General features: G+C 37.2%; 1 pseudogene; it reads right to left on the bottom strand.

The window, feature by feature from the left end:
- Positions 1 to 6,600: 6,600 nt before the first annotated feature.
- Positions 6,601 to 7,529, bottom strand: LOC143870062 (putative LRR receptor-like serine/threonine-protein kinase At3g47570 pseudogene; annotated as a pseudogene).
- Positions 7,530 to 8,243: the final 714 nt, after the last annotated feature.

Here is an 8,243-nt window from a genome sequence, read left to right as displayed (position 1 = left end):
CAAAACTTTTGCTAGCACTTTATAGAGGCACCCCAACAAGCTAATCTGGCGAAAGTCAGACACCTTCGAAGCACCCTCCACCTTAGGTACCAACGCTATGAAGGTAGCTCCTGTTCCTCGATCAAGAGACAATCCCTCGAAGAAATCTTTAAAAAATCTTAGAATATCATCTTTAACAAAAGCCCAACAAGATTGAAAGAAGACTAAGCTAAAACCATCAGGGCCAGGGGCCTTGTCTTTAGCTAGAGAGAATACTCCTCTTTCAATTTCTTCTTCCTCAAAAGGCCTCTCCAAGATATTATTTTCCTCCAAACTCAGATTACCAAAAGCCACCTCTTCCGGAATAGGACGGGTAATGTCATCAGCGGAGTACAAAGACTAAAAAAACTCAAGGATAGCCTTTGAAACATCTTCCTTACCAGAGAATATTTTTCCATTCTCATTAAGGAATTCAATTCAATTCCTCCTCCTTCGAGCACTCGCCATAGCATGAAAATATGCAGTGTTTTTGTCACCTTCAGCCAACCACTTCACCCTTGATTTTTGCCGCCAAGAAATCTCCTCATAAGAAGCACATCTTTATATTCTAGCTTAACCCTCCCCAACTCCTCCCCATCCTCCTCTGAATCCAGACCACTCTCCTCTAAAGCAACCAACTCCAATATACGTTTCTCCAACCATTGTTTTCTCCCAAAAGATTGTAACTTCTTTACCTTAACCCACTCTTTTAACTTTTTCTTCACATATCTTAACTTCTTACCAATCACCACATCAGCCGGGCCCTCCGTGTGACAAGAAGCCCACCAACCTCCCAAATTTTCCTCCATTCAAGGATCTCTAAGCCAAACAATTTCAAATCTAAACGGCGGAGGACCCCATGATTCCAATCTGGGGTCAAGAACAAGTGGACAATGATCAGAGACCGAATGAGCAAGAACTTTCTGATAAATTTCCGGAATTTGGCTTCGATCTCTTTGGAAGGAGACAAAGGAGAAGGGTACTATTGGCATTCGATCTCTTGGCATGAGAAAGATGCAGTTGTTTTAGGATCGTCCACCTGCATTCGATCTCTTGGCATGAGAAAGATGCAGTTGTTTTAGGATCGTCCAAAATAGGCATTATAATATTGCCACTTGTACGAATGTAAGGGTTATTTGTCTTATTATTACAAAAAAGAAGGGTACTATTGGCATGATAATGTGTTATACTTGTGCTGTTAGATACGTGGTGTAATTGGGAGGGCTGTTACAAACTTCCTAAAAATGTGGTGTCTTCCTAATGACTCTCTTTTCTCTCCCAATTTAGCCTATTGGTCATCAGCCTGAGATTCCATAAATTTGAGTGATTTGGAATGTTGAGAACAACAATATTCTCACTTTTTAACAGATTTTGTCCTATTCTTTTGACTCATCTGAGCTGGGTGTTTTCTACTGCAAAAGTGAGCCGCAAATGTCTTTCCGCAAAATTGCCTAGCAAATCCTGTTGAGAATTGAAACAATAATGAGGGTAGCTCGCATGCCACCTAAATGGACTTCCTATTTGCAAGATTAATGCCTATAAAAAACAAGAGTATAAACCTTTTTAGAGAGAGTCCAAGTAGTGACTTATAGATAGACGGACTCTGATTGTTTGATCTAGGCGGGACCAGAGGTTGTTCATTGGATCAATGGACTTCATAGTGGAGCCTAGGGCGACAGTTACACCTGGCAAAATCAACCCGTGCCCGCAGGTCGACCGAACTCACTTGCAAATTTGTGGGTATGGGTTGGCATATGAGTGACCCGTTAAAAATGACCCGTGGGTCACCCAACCCACCAAAATATGGGTTGGGTAGGGTGAACTCGTGGTCGAGTCGAGTTGAGTTGGTGTTACTTTATTTAGGAAAAAAGAGTGCCAAAGACCAAGGCGGTCACAGGCCTAAGAGTACAAAAGCAAAGAAAACAGACATATATAACTTCTTAGGGAGGAAGAAATTCAAAAAATTATAGCTCGGCTCTAGTCACACTTCCATGAGGGAGACTATCCGCCTCACGGTTCCTAGGGCGACTGTTAGTTAAAAATGCGAACAGTGATAGTTAGGACCTATGTAACCTGGTTCATCGGTTCGCTTCATTCGGGTTGAGGTAGCACTTCACAATTTTCATATAAACCCTATTTGAATTTTTGATTTAATTCATTGTTAATTCGCTCTATTTGATAATTCCAATCGTCCCAATATATTATTAGAATTTTGAGCTTATTTTCTAATAATTGGAGGCAAAAGAAATAAAAAAGAAATTATATTGTGAGTCATGACTTAGAATATTGTTTCAGTGTTCAAAATCTATCAAATAATCAAAAGATACTAAATAAACAATGTACATTGAATTATTTTCATTTTAAAATTATAAATATTTTAAATTTCAAAATATATACATTGCATGATAAACATAATCTTTTAATAGAGTACCAAAATTATATTTTGAAGGAGGAACTCTCAAACATAAGTCTTTCACGAACATAATGAGATAGGTGAGGATGTTTAGCGAATAGTTTTGATGGTGAAGATATTATATGGGTAGAAGGTAGTCCTAACTCGGTCACTATTTAGTTAATTAAGTTTCAAGAACATGTACATTTGGGGCTGTAATAATTAAAGCCCCATAAAATTTTAATCGCTTATATATTATCGATCAGAGAAGGAACATACATTGTTCCTCTACTGATAATTTATACTCTCATATTTCTAATACTTAATAAATAAATTCAATGATATAAGATATATGAAAGTCCTTTCTAAGGAAATATTATTCGAAGTACATACAGAGTGAAAATTTATATTGTTCATAGTACGTATTAGATGTAAGTGGATATTATATTCAGCTATGTAGGAAACATTCTTCAATCTCTTTAATAGAATGATCGGTTCCGCCCTAATGCATAGGTTTGGGTAGAGATGTTGGCGCCACCCGGAAAAAACCCGAGGTGTAAAACGGTGGCCCCACCCCCATAAAAAAACATGAGGTGTAAAACGGTGGCCTCATCCCATCAATAGCATGAGGTGTAAAATGGTGGGCCACACCCATATTTGCACGAGGTGTAAAATAGTGGGCCCTACTATATGCGTGGGTTTGGGGAGAGATGCCCGGCCGTTCAAATTAAGTGTAAAATGGTGGCCGCCCCACCCATTCTAGGCTCAGATAAAAAAATGTTGGGAGCCACCCTATCAAAGCAAAACATGAGGTATAAAGAAACGTTTTTCCAATTAATTTTTTCTTGGGGAAGAAAACGATTAAACGAAGGACAATGAAAAGAAACATTATTAATATTTAGGGATTTTTGCTGATTAGTCCCTACATGGCAACAAACAATTGCTTAATAGTCCCTAAGAAAAGCATATTATCCAATTAGTCCTACTTTTAAAAAATAATTGCTAAAAGGTCCCTAAAACTAACATACGTCAATTTTCACATTATAAATTTTTAAAATGGCAATTATACCCCCAACTCCTTTAATCAGTTTTAGCCTATTTTGATTTCCCTTCCAATATTTTCAGAAATAAATTAGGAAATAGGCGAAAATAGATTTTCAACATAAATCCTTCAACAAAAAAACATTCGACAAGTTGTTAACTTTTTTCATTGCAAATTGAATAATATGATTTAGGTTACTTATGAATTTCATAATAAATTGAAAACCCCTCTAAAAAAATTAAATAGGGTCCGTTGGAGTTGTCTTTTCTTCATGTGTAAATAAAGTAAGAAATTTTAGGAATATATTTTCCTTTCAAACTTTTGGGAATAAGAGCTAGGGTTGGGAGTAAAATATTGGAAGGGAAATCAAAATAGGCTAAAACGGATTAAAGGGGCCGGCAGTAAAATTGCCATTTTAAAATTTTAAACGGAGAAAATAGACGTATGTTAGTTTTAGAGACCTTTTAGCAATAATTTTCTAAAAGTAGGACTGCTTGGATAATAAGCTTTTCTTAAGGACTATTAAGAAATTATTTTGCCATGTAGGGACTAATCAGGAAAAATCCCTAGTATTTATTAGGGAGGGATTTGCTAGCGTTCATCACATAAGGCATTTCGCGGAGCATCCGTTGCATGAGAGACTAGCCACATGGGCTCAGATTTTGTCTTATTCATTTAATTCATCTGATGTGGCTGCTCTCTCATGCAATGGACTCTCCGCGAAATGCCTTCTGCGATGGACGCTAGCAAATCCCTGTTAGGGATGGTTGAAGGAGTTTGGTGGAAATTGAAGGTGAAATTGGAAACCAAATTAGAATTGGAAACTCCTTGTGCACCGCGTGTTTGGTCATTTCCTCTAGAAGAACCAATCCAAAGCGGAAATTTGTCCTAAAATAATCTGGCTTAAAGCTTTTATCATTTTCCTTGTAAGTATCCCTCACCTTAATGTTAGGTTGCTTTACCCCTCACAAGATAAAACAGTAGAACAGTTAAAATAAAATGCAAGAGTGGAGTGCCACAAGAAACACAAGGATATTTCTGTCAATAGAGAAGGCATTGTCGACATCTCGACACCTTATACATGACATGAAAATGGAATTGTCGTCTTCTCACATGGAAAATAATGGAAGAGAGGGATTCTTCTTGGGGTAGGCAAAGTGGTATGATAAAACAAAAAAATAACTAAAAACGGGGCATGAGACTATGAAAACCCTTTGGATTGGTGTTTGGATTGTTGGAATCAAGAATCAGAATTGGCATCCTATTCTGATTCTCCTTGAAAACCGAATGAAAAAATTAGAACAAAAATTATAATTAATAAGATTCTATTAAAAATTTCATTATGTTCGGAGTCGAATCAAAATATTACCTCTAGAGGTCGGAAACCTATTCTAGCATTTACCTCATTAATTACGCCATGATGGCATTCCTGGTCCTTGATTTTGTTTATTTTGTTGAATTTTATTAGGAAGTGAAAGGATGGGTAGGTACAACCTTCTAGTGAACCAGGCAGAATTAGAATAAGGCTAAAAAATAGAAGTGAAAAGTTCAGCCTCCTTAAGTAGGTAAACCTGTGACCTCAAGGTTGAAGAACAGAGCCTTAATCATTTGAGCGGAAGGCTCAAGTCCAAGAAACGTTTAGCTTTGTTTGTAGGAGCCCTAAAAGGAAGCTTAGTTGGTGAACGTGCTAGGAATCATACGATCAAGGAGAGGTCAAGCGACAATGGGTTAGATGTAATTGGCGTTCGGATCACACCCAGGTTTTGCACCTGTGGGGCTCAAAAAGTGGCTTCGAGAAAGAGATTAACAACAATGGCTCATATTGCATTTTCTATGCAGCTTTAAATGTGGTTGAGTGGCGTGAACCCCATGAAGAGCCATTAAGCTAGGTTTTGCAAGGATGTCCTTCAGTTTAGCATTCCTCTATGTAGTATAGATTAGAACAACATAAAACAAATAAAGGGTTACACTTATTAAAAAAGAGAGTAGGGATGCCATTTCCCTTGAAAAATACCAAGGGGATGCTTGGCAGCCGTGATATTTTCACTCCTACTGCATCATGTGCATGGTTTTAAATTTCGACCGAAATCCGAAATTTTGGATTTTGGTCGAGACCGACACAAAAGGGTTACAAGACAGAAATTTCAGAAATTACAAAATTTCGGCCGAAATTTCCAAAATTTTGGCGAAATAAAAGCTTAATTTTTATTATTTTATTACTTTACCAAATTTTCGACCGAAATTCCGGTTAGAAAAAACGGTATTTTCTGTCAATAGACCTTATACATGACATTAAAATGGAATTGTCGTCTTGTCACATGGAATGTAATGGAAGAGAGTGATTCTTCTTGGGGTAGGCAAAGTGGTATGATAAAATAAAAAAATAACTTAAAAGGGGGCATGAGAATATGAATATCCTTTGGATTGGTGTTTGGATTGTTGAAATCAATAATCAGAATTGGCATATGTTGATCCTAACCCTCCGAGCTGTAGAGGGAGTGTTTGATCCTAATCCTCCACAGATCCGAGGGTTAGGAACAACCTATATATGGAAAGGATTTTTGGGGCACAACCTATTTAGGCTGTGGCCCATCCAATGGACGGTTTGGATCATCCTATGGTGCAGGCCATACCTTACTTTTAATAAAGTGAAGTTGCGATCATCAAAATACAGTAGTGCTGATAACATTTCCCAAAATCAATCATAACTTATGCGTACTTTTTTGAAATGAGGCCCTCAGTACGAGGAATAAAGACTGATATTATTAAAATTTTATTTTACAGAATAAACCTCAATTAACATTGAACTAAACGATCAATGAAGCTAAATCCACTGAAGTACTACAATGAGGAAAGACCCACTTGGCCAAGTGATGGACTTTATAGCATTCCCAAAAGGGAAATGATATTTCAACCCCCTTCAGCAGCATTGTTTGTTTGTCTATTTCCTCAATATCACTTTATTTTCAAGAACAAACAAAGCACAGAGCTGGAATTTTCAAGAGAATACAAACAAATGGAGGTGAAAATCAACATAAATGCATGGACATAAACATCCTCACATTAAAGTTGCATATCTCATGATGAGGGTATGAGAAAATGTTTCCAACGATTCTTGTCAATGAACCATTCAACTCCAATCAATACCTTAGTTATTGCTAAGATAAGATGAACCTTCACTTAAAGTTGGCATCCTATTTTTCCTGTATCGATGGATGCCAATTCCATAATATAAGTTTTTGATCACATGCAATTCTTTGACAACATCACCCATGTGCATTCGATCTCTTGGTGATTCTGCAAAACAAGAGACACCGATTCTGAACATTGAGACCACATAGTCATTCATTCTATTTTTCATAATGTTATGATTTTCACGGTTATTATTGTTGACAACTTGGACTTCTTCTGAGATCAATTGTGGGTCTGTAATCTCGATCACTCGATCTGGCAGTGCCGTCTTAGCGAACTGGTCGAGAGTTAGGCCATCTGTAAACAAGTTATTGGTAGGAGCCTTTCCTGTGAACATCTCTAGCAACAAGATTCCATAACTATACACGTCTCCATACGTAGATCTCTTTCCACCCATACCATACTCTTTCCATTTAAACATGAATACAAAAGTCAAAGCTTTGATCTTGTTAGAAAGAAACTATGAGATGTTGCCAAATAAAACTTCATCCTGTAATCAAGCTAATGAAAGTTTTAGAAAACTAGTAAGTTAATAATAAAGAATAAAAAATATTGATAAAGTCGTTTACCTGTAGCAACATATCCAATTGAACCCTTTATCGTCAGCGAGCTACTTTGATTATTAGAGCGATTAGCATTGGGTTCAAAAATAAACCTTGCTAACCCAAAATCACCCACATGGGCATTCATGTCGTCATCAAGAAGAACATTGCTTGGTTTCAAATCACAATGAACAAGTGGTATTTCACCATGGTGATGAAGATAATCCAATGCAGAGGCCACATCAATGGCTATATTAAGCCTTTGAATAAGGGTCAAGTTCATCACTGGATGTTGCTCATCTCCACTTTGGTGCAACCACTTCTCTAAACTCCCATTAGGCATGTACTAAAAAACCAAAGCTTTAAAATCATTGCCTTGGTAATCAATACTTGAGCAAGAAGTTAAGATCTTAATGAGATTCCGATGCCGAATGTTTCTTAAGGCTTCACATTCAGCGTTGAAGCTCGTAATAGCTCCGTGTTGTTGAAGGTTGAGTACCTTCACTGCAACAATCGTTTCATTCATCATTCTGAAGAAAAAAGAAACCCTCCATCAAAGGAAAACTAAATCTTCTAAGGTTCAGAAGCTGAGAAAGAGCCAGAGACCAAGGTATTTTAGCCAGAAGATGAAAGACGCCTTGGATCATTAGTGCCTTAATCATGAGGACCGGCTCTAGATTTCACATGATTTCACATGTTTTCTCTATTCCCTTTCTTGTTTTGTTATCAAGGGTATTATTATCTTTGTTGTTTCCCCCTCCCTTAGTCATTGTTCTCAGGATTAGGGAGTGGTCTTGTTTCTTTCATTGTAATATCTTTCTTTAATTAATATACCGGTAGGGGTCCGCCTAACCCCAGCTTACCGATCAAAAAAAAAAAAAATCGTTTCATTGTGGTCTAAATATCCTTTATAAACATAACCATAACTTCCAGCACCAATCAAAATTTCCAAAGAGAACCCATTAGTTGCTCTAAGTAACTCCGCATAAGAAAGCTTTAAACATCGATCCACCAAAGGTGACATAACTAAAGGGTTCTTTCGCGACTTTCTTTTCCA

This window comes from Tasmannia lanceolata, unplaced genomic scaffold (assembly GCF_043159265.1).
Source record: "Tasmannia lanceolata isolate RefF3 unplaced genomic scaffold, GAP_Taslan_0.1 ptg000003l, whole genome shotgun sequence".
Lineage (NCBI taxonomy): Eukaryota > Viridiplantae > Streptophyta > Magnoliopsida > Canellales > Winteraceae > Tasmannia > Tasmannia lanceolata.
This window is presented reverse-complemented; position numbering and strand designations above follow the sequence as displayed.